The sequence below is a fragment of the Rhinopithecus roxellana genome, chromosome 4 (assembly GCF_007565055.1).
Source record: "Rhinopithecus roxellana isolate Shanxi Qingling chromosome 4, ASM756505v1, whole genome shotgun sequence".
NCBI lineage: Eukaryota > Metazoa > Chordata > Mammalia > Primates > Cercopithecidae > Rhinopithecus > Rhinopithecus roxellana.
The window spans coordinates 95,770,364-95,790,261 of NC_044552.1; positions in this window are offsets into that span (position 1 = coordinate 95,770,364).

A 19,898-nucleotide genomic window follows, 5' to 3' on the forward strand; every position below is an offset into this window, starting at 1 on the left:
GCATGTACCACCAAGCCCAGCTACAGTAGAGGTTTCATTCTCATTTCCTTACTTTCCCTCTGCTTGCAGGGTTCTGTCCTTTTATTCCTCCCATGTTGTGATAACAGAGCAACACTTAGAACTATCTGTGAAACACATTTTCGGTATCAATAGAAGGCGGAAGTTGTCTGGATGGAATATGATTTCCCTATTACTACAAGTTCCCTTTCCCTTAATATTCAGAAAAACTTGGTGACCTACTCTTTTCATTAAAACTATTACAATATCAATCCTTTGCCATAGAATAAGTAACTAGAGTATGGACTGATTGTCTTAATATTCTTTATATATTAATGGTCTTTGATGGTCCAAAAGAATGGGCATGAGATACTAGGAAAACCTTTCTTGGTTGGTTGGCATTTAATGCAACATATTTTGAACTGTTTAATGAGATTCCTTTATAAGATCCTTTGAATAAATTAGTGAAGCCTGAGTGCCTAAGGAATATAAAAAATGTTGCTTTGATGATCTAATCCTTGGTTTGAATTCCAGTGGTTGGTATGGAGTAAAGAGTGAAACAACCAGGTAAATCTGGTGACAACTGACCAGCGTCATAAGAGGAAATGGTGAGTCCTTTCTCTGAGGCAGAGAGCACTCCGTTGCTGCTCCTTTTTGGAACTGCTAAAGAAAGACCTGTTCCTCCCCTGACCCTGGGTTCCTATTGAGCCAAGTACATATCCCCTCCTCTTTACCACTCTGAACTGACTCCCTTCAGAGTGGTATGTTGACTAGGTGACAGGCACAACTTCCAGCTGGGAAGTCTCCATTCCACCCTAATTTCCACCCCTCTTGTGGGCAAGGGATTATAAAAGGCAATATAAAATAAGTTCAAGTATATATTCTCTCTCACAACCAAGAGTTAAGAATCCAGAGACAGAGCTGGAATTGTAACCTTAGTAACAGCCTTTGGCCATGACTGCCAATACAATACACAGAAAACAATATTATAACAAATATTATATGTTCTTAAAATTGACTATGATATATATATATATACACTATGATACATGTATATATGCAACTGATTTTGTAAATATCTCTGTATAAATTGTCCATAAATATTACACATTTTAACTGATTTGTGTTGATTTATATGATTTCTACAATAACAGAAGCCAAATAGATAAGGATCTAGACAATCCAGAATGACATTTAGATTCAGAAAGGGCCATTGTTACTAGTGATAGAAATGATATCCGCAAAGCAGATATTGTATAGGGAGGAAGAGTATGCCCAACAGCAAGCTACTTAGCAGGAAAAAAAAAAAAATGAGTTCCTTGAAGACAAAGGACAAAGTGATAGTGCTTGATACTGATTATGTGAGTGTCTCTTAGAAACAATGTCAGGTTGCGGGTTTGAGGGAGGTACAAAGCTGAGAATAAAAGGGCCGAGGCTTGATTTGAGAAATAAGGGGTGAATTTAAGGTGGTGAAGCCTTCCCTTGCTGGAGGTCACTCTTGAGCCTGACAGCACGCTGCTGAATCACCCAAGGACTCTCCTTAACTTGCTCATTCACAAGCAAACAGTACTGCCACTCTAATGACAATAACCAATAAGAAATAGCTGTTTTCCCACCATCTGTAGCTGCTTTACTTGAAGTAATTTATTGGTTAAGTCTATTTCCTATATCAAGACACTGCTCCGGCCGGGCATGGTGACTCACGCCTGCAGTCCCAGCACTTTGGGAGGCCGAGGCGTGTGGATCATCTGAGGTCAGGAGTTTGAGAGCAGCCTGGCCAATATGGTGACGCCCCGTCTCTACTAAAAATACAAAAATTAGCCAGGCATGGTGGTATATGCCTGTAATCCCAGCGACTCAAGAGGCTGAGGCAGGAGAATTGCTTGAACCCAGGAGGCGGAAGTTGCAGTGAGCTGAGATCAGGCTACTGCACTCTAGCCTGGGTGACACAGTAAGACTCTGCCTCAAAAAAAAAAAAAAAAAAAAAAAAAAAAAAGACACTGCTCTCCACCATAATATATGCCATTTCATTTCTTGATATCACAACATAAAATTACCAATTGATTGGGTAATTCCATTGAATTTAAATATAAAAGGTCATTTTTATCGTTCATAGTGCCTATGGAATTATTCCCTCAAAAAAACATTTGAGGAGAAATAATGTAATCCTTGGAATGGGAGTTAGATAAAAATCTGATTGGCTATAAATGGCATTTTCTTTAGCATTTTGTTCACCTATTCTTCATGGATAGTGCCCCTTGTCATAGTGAGTAAAATCTGACACGTTAACAGGTGATTAATCAAGATTTTAATCAGTGAAATAGCCTGGCAGGTCTAATTCCTGGTGAGAAGTCAATAATAAAACCTCAGTATCCCAGTCCATGGAGCTACTATATTAACCACTGTGGTCAAATTCCTATTTATTATGGTGTTTGAGACAGGAAAATATTGCACTGTCAGATGATTATTTTTTAAGAGAGAAAATAGCCATGCAGCACAACTTTGGAATACTTATCTTTACTTTGTGTCAAAAAGCCACACTATTAAACCCCAGAGTAGAAGCACCACTTCTTCTAGCTTTCATCAGCAATCCAAAATGCCATGCAATGAGAATTTAATTGGACTAAAGTGACTATTTGACATGCAGAACTGAGCTATGTCATCAAAACTCCACAGGTAGTGAATGCTTGGTGACTGATGGGTGGAAGAGAATATACATCCTAATAAGGGGTCAAGGGATTTCAGGAGTTCTACTATGTAATTATGTGAAGCAGCAGGTGAGATAGTGCATGTCAAATAAGAAAATTACAATTCTATCACTGAAGAACATGAGCATTATATACAAAGAAAAAAAAAAACATATAAAACAAAAAGCTGAAGCCAAAGTTACCTTAAACTATTTTATTTCATGATAGGCTTTTGAAAGGTGATCTTTAAATAAAACACACAGTGGAGACTTTTTGTCACATGGATGTTGCAAGGTAAGATGAATAACTACCTGTTGGCCAACTTAGTCATAGCAGATTTTGTTTAAATAGTTGCTTGTAGGAGACAAGTATTTATTTTAAATATAATTGATTGCATGTAATAATAAGCCATATGTTTTATGAGATTTAGATATACTCTTTTAAATGCTTTTTTATAATCTATGTTAGTAACTGCAGTTAGAGTTTATTTATTTGCTATGATTGTATGAATAAGAAATGAAAACTTGGAATTAATTAGAATTTTTCAATAAGCTGATCACTAGCCCACTTAAGATAGTCAAATATTAGTGTATTCCTACTGGAGTGGTGCAGGAAAGCAGCTGGTGCCTTGAAATCCTCTTTTTAGAATATGCAATTGCATTTGCTCATCTCTAAATTGTATGTCATTATTTTTAGAGAAGTTGTGCTTTACTAACCTCAACATTTCAATTTAATAACCAAATAATCAACCATATTATTAATTAAATTGTCTAAAACTTACAAATTAATTAGGCTCTGGTAGTTCTTTTAAAGTCAGTTTTTCAAAATTCGGAGTGTATGTTAATACAATTGACATCAATAGTCATTAAATTTTGAAACTAGTTCACATAAGCCTAATGAAAAAAGAAAAAAGGAAGAAAGAGTTGTTCCAGATATAATATGAAGAGGATTATATATCATAAGCTTTGTATTTATCAATGTCCCTATAAAATCCACTTATGAATTTGGGTTGGAATAACAAGATCATTACTTCTGATGAGTTCTTCTGTGGGAAAAGGTATATACAAAATCCAGCATCAGGAAAGTTTAACTTCTTCAAGGATGAAAAACTTCCTAACAGTTTTCTCTTCACTGGCATACAGAATATGAGGTAGGAAAAACAGAGGGGAGGACTGGGAGAGGTTTCAGTGGAAAGTCATGGCGTGGAAGGTAGGGGGCATGAGGAGGGAATTAATTCCAGATTGGAGCTGGTCCAGTGGTGTTCTTGGCAAATGACAGATGTTGGAAAAGAGTTGATTCTAGGGGAAAAAGATTAAAGGTTGAGGGACTGACAGGTGGAGTTGGCTATGTGTGTGATGAACCTCCAAGGTCAGCAGCTGAGGAAGAAAAAAATAAGGTGTATTTATGCAGATACAGACCAAGATAACACTTCTCCTGGGGAAGTATCCAAGGTGCCAAAGTAAACAAGCAACGAGAGAGGAAGAAGATTAGAAAGTCATAAAGGTGTAGCCTCACACAATGACACACAACATTTTGAAGAGTCAATTCCATGGGAGTAAAGATTTCTGCAGTAATAAGGCACTGTAGTCTCAGTATGTAAAGGCTGTATGTTAATTAAGCACATGAACAAAGACTAAGCCTATAGTCATAAGAGAGAGTCATATACACGGGGAAGCCCAGCGTGAAGTTAAATAGTAGACTGGACATCTTCCTGGATGCCAACAAACAACTATATTTTTAAAGATTCTGCTGTATTTTTAAAAGGCATTGGCAGAATTTTACCCCCCTGCCTGTAAATCGCATGATTCTGTAGCAATCTAGTGATAAAGAGAAAATAAAAACATATAAAACAATTGAAAAGGAATGAGGGGACAAGATGAATACACACACACACACACACACGTTAAATTATATATACATATATATTTTATATATACATACATATAAAACTTATATAATATATAATTTTATACATAAAATTTCATGTATACCTATATAAAGAATTATACATTCTACATATATATTATGTATTATATATACATAATTTATGTATTAGATATTGTGTATTACATATACATATATTATGTATTATATATTGTTATAACAGATATATAGTTATAGATATATTATATATTATTATATATGTAGAGAGAGAGAAAGAGAGAGAGAGAGAGAGATTTTGAAAGGCTTTAAAAGAAGGAAGACTGGTTAGAGTCTTCAGGACATAAAGAAGTACCAAGCAGTAAGTTCTGTGGGTTTTAGTTTTGTTTCTTATATCCCTTACTGGTTACTGAAGAGGCTAACAATCCTGAAAATTATATCATTGTTTGATGTTTTTCTCAATGTATTTAGAGCTAACACAGAAGAGACCTATTTTCTAAATAAAGAGGAGTAAAGGGATTGAAAGGAATGCATGGTTTTTACACTTTATTTAAACTGGTAAAATGATGACACTAGTTAACTGTGATAAGTTGTGTATTTGTAATGTAATATCTGGAGCAATCACTAAATGTCTATACAAAGACACACACTTCCATAAACACTTTAGAGAAATCAAAACAACTAACTCTACTGGGAAAGGTAATGGAATGATCTGCTATTGTGTCGTTATTATAACTGCCCTTTTTCCCATTGACAAGAGGGAAAAGTGGGAATGAAATTTTGTGTGCCATCATCTTTGCTCACCTGACAGTTTTCCCATGGACTGGGCAGTCCCCATGAGGAGCTGAAATGTTGCATTCCAGTAAATAGGAATGCATTCACTCTCAAGCTGACTTCCAGGGTTATCATCACAATTTTTACAAAAAGTTATAAATGAGACCTCATTGTTCTGCTTTTGCAACTTTCTGTGAATCTGTAATTATTTCAAAACACAAAGACAAAACTACATTAACAGACACTAATAGCCATATACTTCATGATTCTATTTATGTAAAATTCTGAAAAAGATAAGTCTTTAGAGATAGAAAACAGATCAGTAATTGAGTAGGGATGCGATTGGTGGAATGGTAGAAGGGATTGATGCAAATAGGCCTGAAGGAGCTTTCAGAGAAGATGGTAATGTCTGCAACTGGATTGTAATGATGTCTGCATAGCTGCATGAATTTACTAAAAATCATAGAATAGTGCAATTCCAGCAGACGTATTTTATGGTATGTTCATTTTACCTCAATAAAAAACACATTGCTGTAGTGATCAGGAGAAAAAAAAATGAGGTCATGTTGAACTTTCCTTAACTCTGCTTTTAGAAATTAGAATTATTTGGATTTTGAATTACATAGTGTTTCAATAGAAGCAAGCAGGAGGGTGTCAACAATTTATCTGTGCCTTAGGCCTATAGAGGTCTTATCTCAGCACTGGTATGCACATAACAAGGCAGATGGCATGGAGAGGGGCCATGTGGGATGCATTGAAGGGCATTCTTGTCTCTGTACCTGCATTGGTTAAGAGTCATTGATACTTATTGAGAGAGAAGACACTGATATCAGGACCCACTGTATATCCTTTATAGTTCGTTGTCTGTGGATATATATTTTACACATATAGGAGACTGCAAAATAGTTGTCATTACATAGTGTGTGCTCACTTATTGCCAACAAATCATTTTGTCATTTTTACAAAGCCCTAAGGAAAAAGACAAATGTTCACACAAACAAAAACCCCCTAACCTCTATAATCAGGGGTCACTCTCTCAGACTATTTAATGTCAAGATTCTGGTGTCCAGTGTGAGAAAATAAAGCCAGTGTCACACTTTACAGACTCTGCCCCAAAGAGATTTATTGCTACCCAGATGTATTTCACTTAAAATAGCAAAAATTTTATACCTCTATCATTTATTTATCCCACTGAACTGTAATAGTCTGTTTGTTGATATGCTCCACTTAGACCGTTAGTTCATGGTGGCATGGGGGTGAGGGGGTGGAAGGTATCCTTTATGATGCTCTTACCTGTGAGAGGATCTAACACATAAAGTTACTTAATACGTGTTCATATAATTAATCAGTAGTTACTGGAGAGGTTCCTGTTAGTGAAAATAGTCACTTGGATGACACTTGGAGTCAGGAACTCTCTGCACCTTTCCAATCTACAATGTAGTATTCATAAAACACAATTGAATGTGAATTCTTATGGTTTCAGCAGCTTAGATTGGACAATTTTGTGTCTCATCACAGAGGTAGAAATCTGAATTATTCAAAAGTTTGTGAGCCGGGATAAATATTTGAAACATAAAGTTGGATTTAAAAGGTAATTAAGCTAAAGGTGGTCCTAAAGACATTTTTAAAAATAGGCAAATGGAAAAAGATAGCAAGTGATAAATCCACTACAATGAACGATGTGGGGAAAAGAAAGAGAGATCAAACTGTTACTGTGTCTATATAGAAAGAAGTAGACATAAGAGACTCCATTTTGTTTTGTATTTGAGATGCTGTTAATCTGTGACCCTACCCCCAACCTTGTCCTTGCAAGAGACATGTGCTGTGGTGACTCAAGGTTTAATGGATTTTGGGCTGTGCAGGGTGTGCTTTGTTAAACAAGTGCCTGAAGGCAGTATGCTTGTGAAAAGTCATCACCATTCTCTTAATCTAAAGTGCCCAGGGACACGTACACTGCCAAAGTTTGCAGGGACCTCTGTCTAGGAAAGCTAGGTATTGTCCAAGGTTTCTCACATGTGATAGTCTGAAATATGGCCTCGAGGGAAGGGAAAGACCTGATCGTGCCCCTGCCTGACATCCGTGAAGCTTATGCGCTGAGGAGGACTAGTATAAGAGGAAAGAAGGCCTCTTGGCATTTGAGACAGAGAAAAGCATCTGTCTCCTGCCCATCCCTGGGCAATGGAACATTTCGGTGTAAAACCCGATTGTATGTTCTGTTTACTGAGAAAGGAGAAAATCGCCTTAGGGTGAAAGGTGGGACTTGCTAGTGGCAATACTGCTCTTTATGCACTAAAAACGTTTATGGAGATGTTTGCATATGCATTTCAAGGCACAGCACTTTAGTTGTTACAGAGATCTTTATTCATATGTCTTACTGCTGACCTTCTCTCTAGGATGATCCTATTATCCTGCCACTTCCCTTTTTCTAAGATGGTAAAGATAATGATCAATAAATACTGAGGGAACTCAGAGACCAGTGCTGGCGTGGGTCCTCTGTATGCTGAGCGCAAGTCCCCTGGGCCCACTTTTTCTTTCTCTATACTTTGTCCATGTGTCTCATTTCTTTTCTCAAGTCTCTCCTTCCACCTAAGAAGAAACGCCCACAGGTGTGGAGGGGCAGACCACCCCTTCAGAACGAGACAATGGCAGTGATAGTAAGACAATTCTAGAGTAGCCTGTAAATTCCTCACATAAGAAAAATTTAAAAACATAAAGCTTATATCATTTCCCCCACTTAGATTAAAACTACCACATTCTATTCCCACATGTATAGATCTAGAAAATGGAGGTTTTACTTTACACAGACTACCATAGCAAAACACCATAGACTGGGTGGCTTAAACAATAGACATTTATTTTCTCACAATTCTGAACTCTGTAAGTCCAAGATCCAGGTTCTTGCTGATGCAGTTTCTAACGTGGACTGCCTTCCTGCTTACACATGGTCACTTTCTTGCTGCGTCCTCACATGACATAGAGAGGTGGGTGTCTCTCCCCCTTTTATAAGTGCCCCAGCCTATTGAATTAGGCCCCAACCTCATGTACTCATTTAACCTTTATCACCTCCTCACAGACCTTCTATTTCCCAGCACAGTCATAGGAGCTTAGGGCTTCAATACATGAACGTTTTTACCACTGTATCACTTCCACTGATAAAAATCTTTTAATTAACATGTTGGCTTTATTTTTATTAAATTTAATTGGTTTAGGCTATAAATTGATACAGTTGTATAACTTAGAAAGAAATAACTTCAGAAATCTATAATAGAAAAAAATACTTGATCAGAGAAAAAGTGTTTCTGTTACTAGATTTTTGGGTGAATCATTTTTGGGTCATAAGTCTCTCTGATGGTGTCAATGACATTGAAATTCTATTGACTAATGAATCAGAGTAAACCCTAAATTATTGTGACGCAGTATAGTATTTTGTTCTTGTTTTTTTGTTTCTGTTTTTTTGTGAGATGGTGTCTTGCTCTGTCACCCACACTGGAGTACGGTGGCATGATCATGACTCACTGTAGCCTTCACCACCTGGGCTCAAGAGATCCTCCATAGTAGCTGGAATGACAGATATACTACCATGCCCGGCTAATTTTTTGTTTTTTGTTTTGTTTTTGTTCTTGTTTTTTTGTAGAGATGTGGTCTTGCTATGTTACCCACGCTCGTCTTAGACTTCAGGCTTCAAGTTATCCTCCCACCACAGCCTCCCAAAGCTTTGGAATTACAGATGGAGAGCTGCCACGCCGGGCCCCCAAAATGTAGACTGCAAATAGTATTCAGTTACAAAATTAGCTTTTAATTGGCAAAATTATTTTAGGTCGAATTTCAAATGCAACACAATTTCTTTATTTTACTTTTAAAAACTTTTAGGATTTTTTTTCTTTAACAGCTTAACTACTAGGGTTTAGTATTAAAAATAACTAAAAACAGAAATGAAGTTGAAATTTGGCTTATTTTTTCCTAGTTTTTTTAAAAAATAATTTCATAAGGAACAAATACTTAAGACTTATCCAGAATCATAGCTATAAATTATTCTTCCCTAGTGTTACTTAGGCTTTTGGGTTTCACTGAGGAAGTCACTGAAATGAAAATCTGACAAAGCAATAAAGAGGTTAAAACAAGACCTGGACACAATAGATCTTAGTAAACAATTAGATAATAAAAATGAAGTACTTCCATACTTTATACAAAAAGATAGAAATGAATGATTGCCTGACTTGTAAAATAAAGAAACATAATGTTAATAAACATTTCTCAGCATGCATCAGTATCTCACATGGAGCAAAATCCTTTGAAGCAAATGTGATTAGAATAAATTTGTCATTCAACTGTCTTCTGTTTGTAGATGTTTTACAAAATATAAATCTTTATGTAAGTTACTATCATGCCTGCTGTTGTTACCTAATACTTAATGGGAAATAGTAATTTCCTCTGTGTGGCTTTTATTGATTTAGTCAATGTTGTATGTTGTTTACTTTCTTTTTTGTGATTCTGGCACAGGTGCCATTCAAATTCAGAAGACATAGAGACAGTAGGTTGTTTCAATCACTGGGAGTATTGTCTAATTCTTATGGGACCTTCAAAAACAATAAATATTTACTCTTTCAATTTTTAAATTCCTGAATATCACATAAGTGAAGATGTCTTTCTGGGTTTGCAGAATATCATCATAAGGTTTGTTCATAAGCAAGTAAAACTCGAGATTTTTCTAGGTACATCAATCTAACTATCAATTAGACTCAAAATCCTATATTCGCCACACTATTAATGGTACAGAATAGCCAACTAAAATATTTTTATGCTTTATTTTCTAAAACTCAATGGATTTTTTTTTCTCATTACATTTTATATGTCATTGTAGAAAACTGGCAAAAATCCAACAACATTAACAACAGCAAAATGTCACCTGTATTCTCTAATCAAAGATACATTGTTGATAATTTGTTATATTTTCCCACACATACTATCACCATACATAATTGAATTTACACATACTATTTTATTTATTAGTATTTTAGAAACATTATATATCTGACATAATATTCATCGTGTTATTATGTCATAGTTTATTTAAATACTCCATAATTAAAATACTTTCCACTTCTGTCTTTAGATATACTTTTGTGGCAATCATCTCTGTACAAATAATTGAGTTCTAATTTCTGATATTTCATCAAGGTAAAAAATAATAGAATTCTTAGAACAAATGATGTGTAATTCCATCCTTTATAATCTGTATTGTCAAATTATTATTTTTTTGATATTTTTACAAGTGCTCTGAAATCATGTATGTACTGATTTCTGCCAAATGGTTCATTATAAAATGTTAACCCCAAATGGTTTTTGGCTTTGAAATTCTCCATTATTCTTACATTTTACTGTGGAACTATTCCAAGTATGAGGAGAATAATTTACTCCCATTAAAGGTGTAATAAAAATCCATATGCCAATATTTATCTATAAATAAATAGTGCTGAACTTGGTAATGACTTTATATCACCAGAAATACATTGTTCTAGTATTAAAGTACGATTTAATTGTATATGTTCAATTCAAAAGGTAGCTAAACTTTAAAACATTTTAAAATCAACTCTTAACGTATTTCTGTTTACAAGTGACAGCAAGACAGCATCCTGGAAATGCATACTATAGAAGATGACAATAGATCATGAAACTTTACAGAACTGTCACATCTTTGTTATGTCACAATAAGGCTGAATAAGATTGGGGTCACATATACATTTGAATCAAGGAATTCTAGATAAAGCCAAAACCGTTGCTGGAAACAATGAACCAGAACATCTTCAGTTAAATTTTGCTGTCTCAGAAGTATCCTGTCAAATGATGCACGAATAGTCAAGGGACTAGAAAGCATATCAAGATACCCTTACCATCTGTTGGTAGATTATCAAACAGAGGTTGGTGCCAACAAGGCAGTCAATGTAACATCAAGGTCAGCATCTCAAAAGTTGTGGTACCATATTTTCAAGAACCTCAAGAACCACTGTGAGGGGTCACACTTAGACATACTTCCTGTGGTAAAATCAAGGTTTTTTTTTTTTTTTTTTTTTTTTTTTAGTGGAACTTTGCGTATTGTACTCAGTATCAACTCTAGAAAGAAATTAGTTATCTCTGCTAGGTAATACATTAAACAGTTCATTACTATTGCCTTCCATGGAGCAAGCTTGCAGCATCTTCTTGATCTCCTACTTCCTTCATCCTGTCCCACCTGGGGTTGTGGTTACAGAATAGGATATACCAAACTGTCAAGATCCTCTCTTTAGTTTATTAATCTAGTCCATACTGTGTCCTTAAGGTAATAAATGGTTGGCTCAAGTTACAGATTAGCTCTCCAACAAACTTGACCACCACTAAATATTAGCACTGGTAAGACAGGCTTGATTTAGAAGCACATCTATTCTTGAGGCTAGGCTAGAAAAAAGTCTGGTGTGATGGTTAATTTCATCTGACAATTTGATGGCTACAGGATGTCCAGACATTTGGCCAAACACTGTTTTGTGTGTGTCTACGAGAGTGTCTCTGGTTGAGACTAACGCGTGAATCTGTAGACTAAGTAAAGAAGGTTACCCTCCCTACTGTGAGTGGATCTCATGATCAATTACAACTTGAATAGAACAAAGAAGCTGAGTAAGAGGGAACTCCTCTTCCCCAACTGATGGGATATTGGTCTTTGTCTTTTTCGGCCTTTGGACTCAGACTCGAACACTGACTACCCTTAAGCCTTAAGCCTCCTGGTTTTACTTAATTTTGTATAATTTCAACTTTTATTTTAGATTCAGGAGGTACATGTGCAGGTTTGTTACCTGGGTATTTAAGGTGATGCTGAAGTTTAGGATGTGATTGATTCCATAACCCAGGTAATGAATGTAGTATGCAATAGTTTTTCAACACTTGCTTTTCTCCCTCCCACCTCTAGTAATCTGCAGGGCCTAATGGTGCTGTCTTTATGTCCATCAGTACCCAATGTTTAGCTCCAATTTATAAGTGAGAACATGTGATATTTGGTTTTTTGTTCCTGCATTAACTTGCTTAGGATAATGGCCTCCAACTGCATCCATGTTGCTCAAAGGACATAATTTCATTCTTTTATATGGCTGTGTAGTATTCTGTGGCATATACATACCACATTTTCTTTATCCAGTCTGCCACTGATGGGTAGTTAGGTTGACTTCATGTCTTTGCTATGGTGAATAGTGCTACAATGAACATAAGAGTCATGTGTCATTTTGGTAAAATAATGTATTTCCTTTTTGATGTATACCCAGTAATGGGATTGCTGGGTTGAATGACAGTTCTGTTTTAAGTTCTTTGAGAAATCTCCAAAGTACTTTCCACAATAACTGAACTAATTTACATTCCCACCAAAAGTGTTAAAACATTTGCTTTTTTCTTCAGCTTCACCAGCATTCATTGTTTTTTTGACTTTTTGAAAATACCATCTGACTGGTATCAGATGGTATGTCATTGTGGTTTTGATTTGCATTTCCCTGATGACTAGTGATGTTGAGTATTTCTTCGTATGTTTGTTGGACACTTGTATGTCTTCTTTTGAGAAAAGTCTGTTTATGTCATTTGCCCAATATTTAATGGGGTTATTTGTTTTTTGCTAGATTAATTGTTTAAGTTCCTTATAGTTCTGGATATTAGAACTTTGATGGATGCATAGTTTGCAAACATTTTCTCCCAGTCTGTAGGTTATCTGTTCACTCTGTTGATTTTTGTTTTTTTCTGTTCAGAAGCTCCTTACTTTAATTAGGTCCCACTTATCAATTTTTTGTTGTTGTTGTTGCAATTTGAGGACTTAGTTATAAGTTACTTGCCAAGGCCAGTGTCCAGAATGGTGTTTGCTAAGTTTTCTTTTAGGATTTTTATAGTTGGAATTATTACATTTAATCTTTAATCCATCTTGAGTTAGTCTTTGTATATAGTGAAAATTAGAAGTTCAGTTTCATTCTTCTGTATACGGCTAGCCAGCTATTACAGTATTACTTATTGAAGAGGGAGTTCTTTTCCCATTGCTTATTTTTGTCAACTTTGTTGAAGATCAGATGGTTGTAGACTTGTGACTTTATTTATGTGTTCTCTATTCTGTTCCATTGGCCTTTGTGTCTGTTTTTGTACCAGTACCATGCTGTTTTGGTTACTGTAGCCTTATAATGTAGTGAAGGCAGGTGGTGTGATGCCTCTGACTATGTTCTTTTTGCTTAGGATTGCTTTGGCTATTTGGGCTTATTTTTGGTTCCATATATATATTGACTAATACTCCTGATTTAGGTGACTAAAGCAGTTTCAAACCCAGTCACCACGTGCTATTCTCTCAATTGGCTTTCTATCCCTTAATATGGGAACTTTAATGGTATATGGTATATTTAGAAACTGATCACTTCTAATCTTCTACATTGGACTATCTTGGTGCAATTTGGAAGGTGTCATCATTTCTTTCATGTATAATTGCACAAGATTCCTAATTCTTTCATGCTTTGTCCCATTTCACTCCCAGCTACAGTCTATTCTAAACAGTAGCCAGAATGATCCTATTAAAACATGACTCAGATGATGTCATTCCTACTATGGTCTGAATTTTTGTATCATCCAAAACTCATGTTGGAATTTAATTGCTGTTGTAACTGCATTGAGAGGTGGGACCTTTACAAGGTGGTTAGGCCATGAAGGCTCCAACTTCATGGTGAGATTTGTGTCAAAAAGGTGAGTTCAACCCCCTCTTTCTCTCTCACACTGTCTTACCTTCCACCATATGATGAATGAAGCAGCAAGGAGACTCTCACCAGATGTAGATGCCTTGATCTTAGACTTCCAGCCTCCAGGATTGTGAGCCAATACATTTCTTTTGTTAGAAATTACCCAGTCTGTTAATAGATATTAACAGAATACCTATTCTTTAATAGCAGAACAAAATATACTAAGACAATTTCTTAGCTAAGGAGCCATCAGTGACTCCAATCCCACTGAGAACAGCAGCCAGCCCTTACTTTAGCAGGCCTATATCTATCAGATGTGATCACTCATCATCTCTCTGATCTCATGTCCAACTTTTCCTCCTCTAATTCCCTCTTCCCAGTCTTCTTCTGTCCCCACTGTCCCTTAAATCTCATGGCCTTTACATCTTCTTCTCTCTCTGCTTGGAAGTTTTTATTTTTTCTCCCTGGATATCTTTATGCCTTGCCCCTTCTCTTCTTTTGTATTTTTATTCAAATAATCACATTTTCAATGTGATCAGGTTTGACTACTTTATCTAAAATTGTAGTCACCTCCTGAAACTCTCTATTCCCTTTCTCTCCTTTATTTTTTTTTCCTTCAGCACTTACTTACCATGATCTAACATTTTACACATTTTACTCATTTATCTTATCTATTACCTGTCCTTTCCCTGAAAACGTAAGCTCCATGAAGGCAGAGATTTGTGTCTATTTTGTTCATTCTTATATCATCAGTCCCTTGAACAGTGAGCACATTGTAGATGTTCAATAAATCCTGTTCTGTGAATAATTACAATTTAGAAATGCTGCATTAACATTACTGTATGCTGAATGTACACGCTTTAGAGAAGATTATCTGTAAATTAACTTCACGACATAATTTTTTTGCTCACTTCTAGAATTATTATGGTATATGTCACAATTCAAACCTCGAAAAATCAAGCTGAGAAGAAAAGATGTTTAAAATTATAATATGGATCATTGGAAAGTCACAAGGCCAGGACTAATGCAGGGTATAAACTTCTATTTGAAAACTGACTGTTAGCTTGCCCTTTTCTATTTCTTCTTTCTGACTCAAAGGGTAAAAGAAAGAGAGGATGTCAAGAAATGCCATCTTTATCTTGTCTTTTTTTCCGAGAAACAGTTACTCCTCCTGGCCTACCAACCTAGAATTCCTTAGAATACATCAGCCATTGCTAGCACCAGTGCCTTAATTTGGCCACAGCTAGATTTCTCCACTTCTAGACACTTTGTACAATAGGTTAACAGTTGAGGACTTGAGGATCTGGAAACACATCGTGTCCCAGGATGAATGGGGCTCACACTGCTGCTATCCCTTACACTGCTGCTTTTATTTCCTCTCCTGACTCAGTGGTGACCAAGTCCCATCAATTCTGACTTTTTATCATGCTCATCTTCATACCTGCTTTTTGGCTCCCACAGCCTCTCTCTTCCATCAGCTGCATCATTTCTCATCTGAATTGTTGTGACTGGTCTTCTAGGTCCTGGCCTGGCTTGGCCTCTGATTTTTTCTATATTTTACTTACTGAAAGATGAATGAAATCTCAAGGCAGGGCACAATGGTTCATGCCTCTAATCCCAACACTTCAGGAGGCTGAGATGAGGGGATTTCTTGAGGCCAGTTCATGACCAACCTAGCAAGACCCTATCTCTACAAAAAAAAGAAACAATTAGCTAGGCATGGTGCACATACCTGTAGTCCTAGCTATGCAGGAGGCTAAGGTGGTAGGATTGCTTGATCCCAGAAGCTAAACGTTTCAGTGAGACATGATAGTGCTACTGTACTCCAGACTGGGCAAGGGAGCAAGACCTCATCTTTAAAAAAAATAATGATTTTTGAAGTAAAACTTCTGAAAAACCTGAAGAATTATTATTCTATTGTTTACAACCCCTTCATGGCTCATCAACACTCCCAGGATAAAGTTCAAACTCCAAAGCATAGCCAAATCTGCTCATAATCTGGTATCTACCAAAGTCTGCAGGTTTCACTTTCCTGACTAATGGACTTTTGTCTTTCAACCATGTTTAATTACAAGGATCTTTGAAAAAGCCATGCTGGACTTTATGTGAAGAATATCATCTCTTCCACCCAGCCCATTCCTGGCCATTTTTTCCTCACTATTCAAATCTCAACTGAGATGTCACATTCACCAATAAGCCATTCCCGACATACTTTGCCTTCTGCCTTCTTAGACCTGCTCCCTCCATGCTATCTAAAACACGGATTATCTATGCTTCCTGCACTTATACTTTTAACACACTGTGTCTATATTATAATTACACAGACTGTTCATACTTCATTTCTTATTTAAGTTGAAAAATCTTCAAGACTCATAAACTGTAAATTCTCACCATCTGTCTATATCTAAGCTGCTGATGTTGATCCTGGAAGTGGCTGATCCTCTTTCCCTACAATAACCTTCTTAGGTCTTAAGAATTACTATTACCTTGGATAGAATAACTTAGCATGTCTCCGTAATTATTTTGTCAGTGAGAAGACCAACAGTGTCTATTCAGGTAAAAACCACAAAAACTTTCATCATATAATTTATTATTTATAAAATGCATGTTGGTTGATTGTAAAGAGAGAAAAAAGTGTTGGTTGTTAAGTGCTAGGGAATGTGTTTAGCATTTTTGTAATTTTGTAGAGAAGCAATTAAACTTTCTAGGTAATATCCCTTTATAATTTCATAGTAACATAAATACAACATATAACTAGAATCTTCATTTCTATTTCTCTGATTTTCCACTAGACTTGGAGTCTCTTGTTTTTATAGGGTCTGTAGTGCTTCTAATACCACTTGTCCCCAGTCATCCACAGCGAATGACTTGTTATCTGCCTGTTGGAGATGCCCCCGTGACAGATCCCTGACTCTGAAGGTTGTTTCTTCTTGCCACACAGTGTGCAAAGCTGGCACGAAGCTGCTGTCAGTCTGTTTGCTTCTCTGCCACTCATCCTAAGACTTACCCTGGGGATCTACTTCTTTGATTTATGGCTGGTGCTCATCACCAAAAGTTCAGTGGCTTTAAGTTGCCTCCTGGGCAAGTCCTTTGACCAAGGCACTTCGAAATGATCCAGCCTGCAATCTTCACTCCATCAGTAGGTTTGTTTTCTGAGAGGCAGAGGGAGAGAGAAACCTTAGCTGTCTTTAAAGAGCTAAGGTATGATACAGGATTGAGTATGTTAAATATTGAATATATGGTGTAGACAATATAATCTAGAGGAGTTCAAAGTCTACCACTTTAAAAATGCAAGTTTATAGAAAGTGACAAAAATTAATCTTTCCAGGGATGATATAAAGACACAGAACTTAAATTAAATACAGGCATACCTCGCTTTATTGAGCTTCACTTTATTGCACTTCACAGATACTGCGTTTTTTACAAATTGAAAGCTTACGGCGATGCTGCATTAAGCAATTCTGTCAGTGACATTTTTCCAGCAGTGTATGCTCACTTTAGGTCTCTGTGTTATATTTTGGTACTTTTTAATAATATATCAAAGTTTATTATTATTATTATATGTGTTATATTGGTCTGTGATCAGTAATCACTGATGTTACTATTGTAATTGTTTTGGGACACCACAAGCTGTGCTTATATAAGATGATAAACTTAACTGCTAAATATTGTGTGCGTTCTAACCATTCCACCACCCGGCCATTCCCTCCACCCTCCTCAGGCTTCCCTAGTTCGTGAGACAAAATAATATTAAAAGGTGAATTAAAAACCCTTTAATGACATCTAAGTGTTCCAGTGAAAGGAAGCGTCACATATGTCTCACTTTAAATCAAAAGCTATAAATGATTAAGCTCAGTGAGGAAGGCATGTCAAAAGCTGAGATAGGCTGAAGGCTAGGCCTCTTGCACCAGTTAGCTAAGTTGTGAATGTAAACAAAATGTTTTTGAAGGAAATTAAAAGTACCCCTCCAGTGAATAGAAAAAATTATAGAAAGTGAAACACTCTTAATACTGATATGGGGAAAGTTTGAGTGGCCTAGATAGAAAATCAAACCAGATATGCCCTTCCCTTAAGTCAAAGCCTGATCCGAGGTCCTAACTCTCTCAACACTTTAAGGCTGAGAGAGATGAAGAAGCTGCAGAAGAAAAGCTGGAAGCTAGCAGAGCTTGGTTCATGAGGTTTAAGAAAAGAAGCCATCCCCATAACATAAAAGTGCAAGGTGATGCAGCACCAGCTGATGGAGAAGTTTTAACAAGTTACTCAGTGGATCTAGCTGATGTAATTGATGAAGGTGGATACACTAAATAACAAATTTTCAATGTAGTGAAATAGCCTAATACTGAAAGAAGATGCCATTTAGGACTTTCATAATCAAAAGGAGAAGTCAATGGCTGGCTTCAAGGCTTCAAAGGACAGGCTGATTCTCTGACTAGGGGCTAATGCAGCTGGTGACTTGAAGCTGAAGCCAATGCTCATCTAACATCCAGAAAATCCTACAGTCTTTAAGAATTATTCTAAATTATTCTGCCTTGCTTTATAAAGGCAATGACAAAGCCTGGATGGCAGCATGTGTTTACAGTATGGTTTACCAAATGTTTGAAGCCCACCGTTGGGCCCTACTGCTCAGAAAAACTAAAAATCTTTCAAAATATTACTTCTCAGTGGCAATGGACCTTCTCATTCAAGAACTCTGATAAAGATATACCAAGAGATTTATATTATTTTAATGCATGCTAACACAATATCTATTCTATATCCCAGGGATCAAGGAGTAATTTTGACTTTCAATTGTTATTGTTTAAGAAATACATCTTGTAAGGCCATAGCTGCCATAGATAGTGAATCCTCTAAAGGATCTGGACAAAGTACATTGAAAACTTCTGGAAAGAATTCACCATTCTAGACGCCTTTAAGAACATGCATAATTCAAAGAAGGAGGGGAAAATATCAACAGTAACAGAAGTTTGGAAGAAGTTGATTTCAACTCTCATGGATGACTTTGCGGGATTCAAGACATCAGTGGAGAAATTAGCTGCATATGTGGCAGGAATAGCAAAAGAACTAGAATTAGAAATGGAGCCTGAAGATGGGACTGAATTGCCATAATCATATTATGAAACTTTAATACATGAAGAGTTGCTTCTAATGGATGGGCAAAGCGATTTCTTGAGATGAAATCTACTCTCCCGGAGGAGATATTGTGAACATTGTTGAAATGTCAAGAAAGAATTTAGAATATTGCATACATTTATTTGACAAAGTAGTGCCAGGGTTTCAATGGATTGACTCCAGTTTTGAAAACGTTCTACTGTGGGTGAAATGTTATATCAAACAGCATTACATGCTACAAAGAAATATTTCTTGAAAGGAAGTCAATGCAGCAAAGTCCATTGTTGTCTTGCTTTAAGTAATAATCATAGCCACGGCCCGGCGCGGTGGCTCAAGCCTGTAATCCCAGCACTTTGGGAGGCCGAGATGGGTGGATCACGAGGTCAGGAGATCGAGACCATCCTGGCTAACATGGTGAAACCCCTTCTCTACTAAAAAATACAAAAAACTAGCCGGGCGAGGTGGCGGGCGCCTGTAGTCCCAGCTACTTGGGAGGCTGAGGCAGGAGAATGCAGTGAGCTGAGATCCGGCCACTGCACTCGAGCCCGGGCGACAGAGCGAGACTCCGTCTCAAAAAAAAAAAAAAAAAAAAAAAAAAAAAAAAATCATAGCCACACCGTTTAACAACCACTACCTTGATCAGTCAGCAGTCATCAACATCAAAGTAGAACCCTTCATCAGCAAAAAGATTATGACTTGCTGAAGGTTCAGATGATTGTTAGCGTTTCTT